The 11,125-nt window shown below is 42.1% G+C and overlaps 1 protein-coding gene across 1 annotated transcript in view; it reads left to right on the top strand.

The window, feature by feature from the left end:
- Positions 1-11,125, top strand: part of LOC119250861 (uncharacterized) — a 117,437-nt gene that overhangs the window by 85,905 nt on the left and 20,407 nt on the right. The gene's annotated exons all lie outside the window — the stretch shown is intronic.

Below are 11,125 nucleotides of genomic sequence, written 5' to 3'. Positions count from 1 at the left end.
GGCGGACCCGCGCTTCCCCAGGGCCCCCGCCTTGGGGACACCGTCCCCCCGCCCGGGGAAGACGCCGGGCAGCGTCCGGGGTCAGGGCCGGGCGGCCGCGCCTGGGACACCCCGAAAAGGCCGAACCTTCTCCCCAACGGCCCTGCCCCGCCCCCACGCGCGCTCCGGGGGAAAAGGCTCCAAAGCGCCCGACTCCACGCGGCCGCGGCCCCCACTCGCCCGCGCCCCCGCTCCCCAACCCCCGCGTCTCCGCTCACCCGCGCCCAGCCTCCCGGGACAAAACCGCGCTCACCTCGGGGCGCCCCAGCGCTCGCGGAGGCGCCAGAACGTTCGAAAGGACGGGGGCGGGGCCGCGCCTGCGCAGATCGCGGAAGCCCCGCCCAGAAACCTCCGCGGGAACCACAGGGGCTGGAGACTACATTTCCCACAACCCCTTGCGCAGCCCGTCGGGCCGTCGTCGGGGTGGGGTTGCAGCCTGGAAGTGGGAGGAGTGGAGGTTGAGGAGAACCAGCAGGTGGGCGAGGCCCCTGTAAACTGAGGGGCCCCTGAGGGGTTCAGGGCTCTGAGGGAAGAGAGCTCAACAGGGCCGCCCTGGGGCTGAAGGGGTTAAGCACCGCGCTGACTGACAAGCTATCTGCCCCCTCCACAGCAGGGAGCCTCCCACAGGGCATGGCAGACCTCTCCCTTCTTGCCCACTGCTCCCCTCAGTAGTGTATTTCAGTCAGTCGGCCTGTTCTATGCCCCACTCTGTCTCTGGTGAATCCTCTCTCTCTCTCTCTCTCTCTCTCTCTCTCTCTCTCTCTCTCTCTCTCTCACACACACACACACACACACACACACACCCCTTTGGCCTGCACCCCAGCTCTTGTATGAATAAATTTTAAAAATATACATAAGAAGTTCACATATAGTCTAAATAAGACATTCAGATACCAAGACACATTTCATCAAAATCAACATTCAGGTATTTAAGAAGCATCTTGACCTTCTGATATCTGGATCACAGAGTCGGTGTTCAACATAAAGATGCTTTGCTTAGCTAATGTGAATGCACAAGAATTCTACGCTGTTATGAAAAGCTCACCTGCACTTTCATCACATGCTTGTGAAGATTTTTTTTGGCAAAAACGTCCAATAATATTCATGGCTCCATTACTACCATGAAGAAACATGAGGATATTAATAAACTGTTAGTGTATTCCCTGAAGGAGAAAATGATGAAATGAGTTGAACCTCAGCACGTTTCCGTGTCTAACTTTTATGCCCACAATGAAGTCCACGACTCCTCTGGGTGATTTACATCAACCTTTTCAGTCAGACACAAACAGCATATCCATTTAGATTTTCTTCATCCATGATGCATGACACCATCATAAATGTACCCAAGCAATTAAGATGTAAAGAAACTCATCAACTGGAGAGGGTCCCTTAGATGTTTGACACACAAAAGTCAAATACATAACTCCACCTACATACCAGGAGAAAGCCATAGAGTGAAGTGATTTAGGGCTGAATTATATTCATCAGGTCTCTTCACAATATCTCAAGTATGGTTGATTAAAAAAAGGACAAAGAAAATAACTATACAGGGCCCCAAACCATCGTCTTGAACTCTTACTTATTTTTTTAAAGATTGATTTTATTTATTTATGCATACAAGAACAGAGGGGTAGGCCAGAAGTGTACGGGGTGAGAGGATTCCCCAAAGACAGAGTGCAGAGCAGAACAAGCAGATTGACTGAAACACACTGCTGAGGGGAGCAGCAGATAAGTCAGGAGAGGTCTGCTGTTTCATGTGGTCAGCTCCCTGGCCAGGGACCAAACGATAGCTTCATAGTGCTGTGACTTAACACTGTGCACCACCAGGAAGGCCCTCAGACTTTTCAGTTATGCTAATATTTGGTGTTTTAATGTTGGCTTATGCTCCATAACAATTTTCTGACTTAAGGAATGTAAAGTGTTTCTCACTTCCTACTGTATTGCAATACCTTAATATGAATCTAAATTGCATTATAAATTACTTAATCATATTTTCACTTCTTTCAAGTTTCCAGTATGAAAATCTGGTGGCTTCAAAATTCATATTTGGACAAACCACTCACTCATCGCTTTCCATTTACAGTTTCTCTTGGTTTGCACTCTCTGAAACCAAGCTGTGGGTGATACTATGTGCATACTTCAAACCCACTATGTAGACATACAATGTGGAATCCATTATAATAAAAGCTACTGTTTTTGAGTGTAATTTCTCAAAAAAATGTTACATTATATAGGTTCAACTATTTTAAAATTTTACTACAATTCAATACATGATAACATTTTTGGTTCATTTCTCTGGAAGTATAAACAAGCTATGAGAGAGAATGTGTGTAAAATGACTGACATTTCCATTGACATTCACATCAAAAGGAATGAAATAACTGTGACTGTATCATTAAAGTGAAAGAAGGAGGTGAGGGACCTGAACCCTGAAAATAAAAAAAAAAAAAAACTCTATTAAAGGAAATAAAAGACAGAGAGAAATACAAAGATGTTCCATCCTTCTAGGTGGGGAGAATAAACATCATAAATGGCCTTATTGTCTAGAGCAATTTACAAACTTATGCAATACCTATCAAATACCAAGGACATTTTTATAAGGAAACAGAACAATCCCCACATTTATATGAACCCATAGAAGGTCCCAAATAGCAAAAAAATCTTGGGAAAAAAGAAGAAAATGTAAGTATCACATTTCCTGACTTCAAAATATATATAATGCCAACAGTAATCACAACATTATTTTACTGGAACAAAACCAGAACTCAGAGCAATGGAAGGCAACTAAAAACCCAGAGAGCAAATGATATAAATATGAAGAGTTCAATCTTGGACAAAGGAGCTAAAATCATACCATTCAGACAAGACAGCCTCTTTAATAAATAGTACTGGGACGGGCCCCCTGGCAGCCTAGGGGTTGAGTCAGTGCTATCACGGCTATTCCAGGCCAGAGAGCTGACCCACACGTGGCACAGCTGACCTCACCTGTCCCTCTCACCGATTCCCTGAGCAGTGTATTTCATTGGATCTGCCTGTTCTGCTCCATACTGTGTTTCTGGCAAATCTTCTCAAACCCTGAATATCTGGTCTACACCCCAGTTCTTCTATGCATAAATAAATAAATACATATTTTTAAAAAAGGGTGCAGGGAAACATGAATAATGACTTGTAAAAATAAGAACCAAGACCCATTCAAAACTCCATACAGGGCCTCCCTGCTGGCACAACATATGAAGTTATCCATAGCCACTGCAGCATGAGTTTGATCCCCAGGTAGAGAGCTATCCATATGGTGCAGCAGACCTCTCCTGACTTGCCCGCTGCTCCCCTCACCAGTGTATTTCAGTCAGTATGCCTGTTCTGTTCCTCACTCTGTCCCTGTTTGTGATACATATTGAATCCTCTCACCCCCTACACCTCCGGCCTGTACCCCACTTCTTGTATGCATAAATAAATAAATCTTTAAAAGAAAAACTCCATACAGAAAACTAATTCCAAATGGATTAAAAGTTTGGACATAAGAGCCCAAAGCATGAAGCACTGAAAGAAAATAAAAGGGTACACTACAGGACAGCTGCTGCAAAATGCACGAGGGAACACAACCCCAATGCCAAGGGAAACAAAAGCAAGTTTCACAAGTTTGGACAACACCAAATCTAAAAGCTTTTAGAACTCAAAAGAAACCAGCACAGAAACAGAAATGCATCCTACAGAATAGAACACACGCAACACATCTGACAAGGGGTTCATTCCAAAATTTGTAAAGTTCCCACCCAGAGTGAAAAACCAACCAATGAGTCAATTGAAAAGGGCAAAGGAGGGCCTCCCGGTGGCTCAGTGGTTGAGTGCTGGGTTGAGAATCTGCCCGCGCGGCCTCCACGGAGCCGGTTCAATCCCTGGCTGCTCACCGGCCACCAAAGGAGGGTCACACATGGCACGCAGACCTCTCCTGGGGCCCACTGCTCCCCTCAGCAGTGTATTTCAGTCCTTCTGCCTGCTCTGCTCCCGGCTCTGGCTCTGGTAAATTCTCTCACCCTCCTGTGCTTCTGACTGTACCCAGTGCATGTATAAACAAAAACAAACAAATAAATAAATAAATAAAACATGCTTCTATTGAAAAAAAAGAAAAGAAAAGGGCAAAGGAAATAAACACTTCACTAAAGAGGAAATTCTGAGGTCCAACAGACATAGGAATGTTCACCTTAATTTATTGTAAGAGAAATGTCAATTAAAACCACACTGAGATGCCACCTCAACACTTGAGAATGGTCCAAATAAAAAAGATGAAATGAACAACACTGGAGAGGGTGCAGAGGAAAGAGAGCTCTCACCCATGGCTGGTGGCCATGAGAGTTGGACTGTCCCTGCAGATAATGGGGCAGAGATTTCTTAAAGAAATGAAAATGGAAATTTCATATGTCAGCAATACTTCTACAAGTTATTTATCCAGAGCCTCCCTGGTGGTGCAGGGGTTAACACACAACCTACAAAGCAATCTGCAGCCACTGCAGCATGAGTTTGATTCCTGGCTGGCCAGGGAGCAACCCACATGGCAGGGCAGGCCTCTCCTCTCTTGCCTACTGCTCCCCTCAACAGTGTACTACGGTCTGTCTTCTGTTCTGTTCCTCACTCCGTCTTTGGTGAATTTTCTCGCCCTCCTGTGCATCTGCACTGTACCCCAGTTCTTGAATAAATAAATACATTTAAAAAGTAAATAAATAAAAATTAAAAAAGAATGAATTAAATCTTTTGGAAAAAAAAATCAATTGACTTTATTAAAACCTGCATTAGGTTCACATATAGTCTAAATATTTAAATATCACTGTATGCTCCATGTTGAAAATAAAAATGCAGGCATTTAAGAAGCATTCTTGTTCTTCTGAAACCTGGATCCCTAAATTGGTGGTCAACAGAGTCATTACTTAGCTACTGTGCATGCATAAATTCTATGCCCAGTATGGGACAGTCACCTGTTCTGTCATCATGTGTCTGTGAAGATTTCTTTTGGCAATGATATCAAATAATATTCATCTCTCTATTACTACCGTAAAGAAACATCATGATTTTAATAAACTGTGCAATTCCTCAAGGAGTCTGTCATGATATGATTTGACATGTTCCTCTGTCTGACTTCAATGGCAACATTAAGGCCCAGAACTCCTGGTGATTTTGATCAATGTTTTGAGTCAACCAGAAGCAGCATGTCCGTTCATATTTTCCTGATACATGGCACATTACTGTCCTAAATTTACCTTGCAAGTTAGATATAAACAAATCCATGCACTAGGACAGTCTCTCAGATGTTTGAGGCAGCAAAAAAAAATATATATATATATCAAACGCCTGACTTCACATACACAAGGGGACAAAGCCAGAGAATGAACGGATTTAGAGCTGAATTATATTCATCACCTCTTCATAATATTTCAAGCATGACTGACAAAAAGTACGTGGAATGTAATTATACTGGTCCCCAACACATCACCTTGCACATTTAAATGATACTAATACATACTTAGTGCTTTAATGTTGGTTTATGCTCCATAAAAATATCTGATTTAAATATCAGTGAAGTTTTTGAATTATTATTGTACTGCAATTTTTAAATGTATATTTAGAGTTGATTATTCTATGACAACTTAATTTTCCATATCTTTACTTCTTCAAAGTATCATGCTAGCATGAAAATGGTGGTTGCAAAATATCTATTCGTACAAACCACTCATCACTTTACCTTTGCAGGTTTCTCCCCAGTGTGCATTCTCTGATGTGCAATGATTTGACTTCCGGTTAAACAGTTGGCCACATTCTTCACTTTTGAACATTTCACTCTTAGATGAATTCTCCAATGTTCAGCAAGTTTTGCCTTCTGCTTAAAGGCTTTGCTGAATTCTTCACATTTGTAAGTTTTTTCTTTCACATTTGTGTGAATTCAGTGACGATGAGAAAGACTTGACTGCTGGTTAAAGGCTTTCCCAAATTCTTCACATCTGTACGTTTTCTCAGCATTTTGAACTCTCTGGTGTTCAGAAAGGTGACACAGGTAGAGAAAGGCTTCACCACAGTGTGGACATGTGTAAGCCTTTTCTCCAGTATGAATCCTTACATGTTTAGTGAGCTGTGGATGCCAACAAAAGGCTTCACCACACTCTTCACTTTTGTGCCATTTCTCTCTCTGATGTTGAGTGAGTCTTGAGCACCATTTGTTAGTGTTGCCATATCCTTTACAGTTGAGGGATTCTCCTGAAATGTGTGATGTTGAAGTAGTTTTGAGGACTTCTCAATATGATCCCAAGTAGATTTTTTTATCTTCCCATTCGCATTTCTGATGTTGAGTACTATTTGACTCAAAGTATACACCTGTCCCATATTCACAATGTACTGAGTGATTATTGTATGATGGACTATGGGACTGCCTATATGTTCTAACTGTCTTCTCAGGGAATATGTATTATTAAAAATCGATAGAGATCTCTGCTTACAGAAACACCCTTATCTATGCAAGGAACAGATAAAATGTGGCTTGACCCAAGACATTTCACACACATGATCTCTTCTTGTGGGAAGAGTTGTATTCTGGGTCATTGTTCCAGCTTGGCTATCTTCATTGCAACAAATGTTCTGCCATTCAATTGATCTTTGGCGTGTCTGTTCTTCCACTAATTGTAAATTCTCAAAGGCACAGATTCCATCTCCTCCCAGTTCCGTATCTGGAAGAAAATATGTGCCTGACTATGGCATGAGGATGACTCTGACTATGCCATGAGAAGAGATAACTGGAAAAAAGCAAGTGACTATTTACACACATTTACAGCACTCAAGACAAAATACATTAAATGCATAGTCTATAAAATTAATATCAAGTAAAGGACATAGGCATGATGTTAGAATAGGTAACAGTATGACTTTGCTCTTCCTATAAAGCCAAAAGATTCTAGACAACAACACAAAAGTTTATGAAAGGTACTGTCCTTAGGGAAAGGTAAATACAAAGAAAATATACAAAATTGCATGATATAGTCCTGTAGTAAAAATATTGATTCTGCTTGAGCATTTGGAAAGGCCACATCAAAAATACCCATGGAATTTATTCTGGAATACACGATGTAGTGAGATGTTGTGATGGCAACAATGTTGGTGTAGGGTAGGAATGTTAAAGAATTGAGTTTCGTGTGTGCAATTCAAATTACATTCTTTTCAGTCTAAAAGGTTTCATAGCTTTTCAATTTGGCACGTAATGCACATTATAACAATAAAGACACCAGGAGAACACATGGGAGGGAAATGAACATGGAGCATGATGTCCTGTGCACACAGGCTAGATGACAATACTGTACACAATAAATAGTATTATGAATCAATATACCTCACTAAGCATAAAAAATATGATGACATATTAGACAAAAATCACCAGACAAAAAAGGAGAAAGGAATAAAAGCATGTCACAGAAAGTCAAAGAAACACAGAGATGCAATCGAGAGGAAATGAGGTATGAAAAAGGCTGATCATAAAGGAAACATTTTTAAATAACAATACCTGAGTCTCCCTTTCTGTAATTAGTTTGTTCATAAATTAAAAAAATTCCACACTGAAATGACAATGTGTCTGAATGAATAAGAAAACAACACCAATACAATCTTATCCATATCACACCCACCAAAGATTTAAGTGCACCATGAGGAATGGAAGATGGAACTATATGCTGGGAAAAGTGATAATCAAATATGGAGCTGTGTTGAACACACTAATATCAGAAGAATATAAACTGAGTCAAAACCATCACAGAATGTAAAGAAGATCACAACAATAGAAAATGACATATTTTGGGTAGTCATTAAAAAAATTCCACATGCACTAACGTGAGGTCGCTGAATGTGTGCAGACCACACAGGCAGGACTGAATGCAGAAGAGGAAGACAATACAATTCCAGGAGAGGTTCCAGCCCCAACTGCGATTAGAAGGAAAATGATAATGTAAGTTCAAGAAGGTGAGTTGACCACTAGGGCCAAATTTAAATCTGAAAGCAAGATGCAGTTCACATACATGATAGAGTAGTGACAGCTAAGCTATAAAAAAGGATGAACTCAGGCTATTTGCAACAACAGGATGGAACATAGCAGGAGCATAGCTAATGTAGAAAATCAGGAGAAAGACATTTGCTGGATCGCTTCACTCCAATTTCAAATCTGGAGGGAAAAAGAAAGGAACCGACAAACCAGAACAATCTCTGGAAATATGACTGCAGAATTGTGGGTATTACAGAGGGATGGAGAGTGGGTGTGGGTACAGAGGTGGGAGGGTGTTCAAAGATCTATGGAGAAGGCCCACAAGTGCACTGGTGGTGAGTGTGGTGGTGGCAGACCTCTGACAAGATGAAACTCTATTCCCTAAATCAAGTGTTACCTCAATTCAAAAAATTAAAGAATATATTGAAAATATGGAGATGAAACAAATTTCCCAAAAACTGTGGACTCAGAAAACAATAAGATGTAAATTTCAAGCACTGACACACTAACAATAACACGGATCTTAAATTAACTCCACAACTCAAGAAACTAAAAAAGGAACAATCTAAACTCTAAATTTCCATAAAGAAGGACATTTCAAAATAAAGAAGAAATACATAACCGTTAACATGATGGCAAAAATGTTTGGGCTTCTCTATGAAGAGACGTCTGGAATTTGAAAAAAGCAATAAATTTAACAAAATGATAGTTTAATTCACTAGAAAGGAAAGGCAGAAGACCAAGAAAATCAGAAGTGAAACCCATAAAGATATTTCCTTAGTTTTTATGTCTCCTCGGCACTGGCTACAGTCATCTGTAGACATTTTCAAAGGCATGTACTTCTCTTCATGGCAGGGAGAGACCTTTCTGTCAATTCTTATTTAAATGTTATAGCACACACTGCTCAGAATGACAGCATATGCAGCAAATGCTGCCTCATCTTGCTTCCAACTTTCTCCTGCATCGAAGGGAAAAAAGTTCTGCATCCAGCCTTTGGTCGTCACTGTGAAAGGCTTTCTGCACATCCTTCTGACATCAACACTCCTTGGCTGCTACTGGAGTCCCTGCAATACTTGGTACCTGTTTCTACGTAATTCATAGCAGCTGAAGTTTTTATCTAGTATGTTTGTTGTACTATATCATCCTTTCACTGATGCTTTTGCTTTCTTCCAGATGACTCCCACAAGAAGGTGGAATTGCACAGATCAAACTCCTCCCAAGGTATGAGCCCCCAACCTGAAACTCTTGATTCCATGGCTTTAGAAACCACAACCTTAGGTTCCCCTCCCATGTCAGAACATCCTGTCCCTCACTGAATGATTTCTGGGTTCTCCTCAGCCTCACAAAGGCTGACTGAAATCAGAGCAGCAGACGAGACAGGAGAGGTCTGCCGTGCATGTGTATAGCTCCCTGGCCAGTCGGGGATGGAACTCATGCTGCAGAGGCCACAGATAGCTTCACAGTGCTGTGCTTAATCCCTTGCACCACCAGGGAGGCCCACATTTTCCTTTCTCACAGCATATCACTTCAACAAAACAAAGAATACTTCCATGATTACTGTTCTTATCCCCACTCATAGATAATTTATCACTTTCAAAAACTTCCCATGAACATACTGAGTGAAAAAAAAAACAAATGTCTGGGGCCTCCCCAGTGGCACAATGGTTGAGCACTGGGTTGCAAATGTTCCCGCAGTCTCTGCAGCGTTGGTTCGATCCCCGGCTGCTCCATGGCCACTGAGGAGGGTCTCATATGGCGCTCAAACCTCTCCTGCCGCCCGCTGCTCCCCTCAGCAGTGTACTTTGGTCCTTCTGCCTGCTCTGCTCCCCGCTCTGGCTCTGGGAAATTCTCTCACCCTCCTGTACTTCTGACTGTACCCAGTGCTTGTATAAATTAATTAATTAATTAATTAAAAAATACCTGAAGAAGTACCTTAAGGAAAACAGTCGGTTAGTATAAACTAATAGAGAGAACACAGAAATGTGACTACTGCAGAATAATTTCCTGTAGTGTCAGTGACTGCATTATGGTGAAATCCAACATTGACAACCGTTAAAAAAAAGAGCAGGAGTAAATCTAGGAGAGAGCTTATGTGGAAACTGAATAAAGAATCACTTTGAATAAATGCAGATAAACTCCAAGGTTTGGACACTGGAAAAGTAGCGCAGTGTGGCCAATATCACTGGCCACTCTCCCAGCCTCCTGCTAGCCTCCTGCCAGGCAAGCACTGACTGACCTGAGAGGTTCTGGCTTGTGGCTTCCTCCACAGTTCACGGCTGTACCCCTTCTCCAACCTGATGCTCTCCTCAGGATCGGTAACACAATGCCCTGTGATGAGGAACAGTGTTGGTTCGGTCAAGTTAAACTTCAGTTTTGAAGACTAACGAAAGCAGTGTTAAGAGCTGTGCAACGAAGGTCACCTGGAACTTTTCAGAAATAGGGCGAACACCCCACAATCTAGTCTGTTTGCCATGTTCAACCTCACCACCACCCAATTTCACAAGAAAGACCACACTTAATCAGTGTAGAAAACAGCACTTGCACTCGTGTTACACTGGAGCTTCCTCACAGAGGGACACCAGGTGACTGCAGGTCTCCAGCATCACATCCCGGTACAGGGGTCCTCTGAGCATCATTCAGGTCTTCCCACTCCTGCCAGGGGAAGTTCACAGCCACATCCTCCAATGACACCATCCCCTGTGAGGGAACATTTCTCCTCATTTCAGGGCCGTCAGCCTGGGTCACACAGCAACGGTGTAAACACGCTTCTTGTGCTCTTGTACAGGAGGCACCATCTTCCTACTCACACTGTGCTGTGAACAGAATTCTCAGGGGAATAGTCTTACCTCTAGATTAACCCATTTGCTCCTAAAGAACCACAATAGTTTACCATACAATTTGGAAGTGTCTTTGAGTCTATGAATACAAGGATGAATAAAATCTTCCCTTGAAGAGCTTATCACCTGGTTGGCAGGTAGAATAACACATACGTGGAATAACTGCTACATAGTGGTGTGAAAAGCCTGCTGAATGCAGACACGGTACAAGAGAAGAAAACCAACACTTTGTAGTGTTGGG

This window comes from Talpa occidentalis, unplaced genomic scaffold (genome assembly GCF_014898055.3).
Source record: "Talpa occidentalis isolate TD23 unplaced genomic scaffold, MPIMG_talOcc4v2.1 talOcc4.18, whole genome shotgun sequence".
NCBI lineage: Eukaryota > Metazoa > Chordata > Mammalia > Eulipotyphla > Talpidae > Talpa > Talpa occidentalis.
The sequence above is the reverse complement of the archived record's forward strand: the minus strand, read 5'-3'. Positions and strand labels throughout refer to the sequence as shown.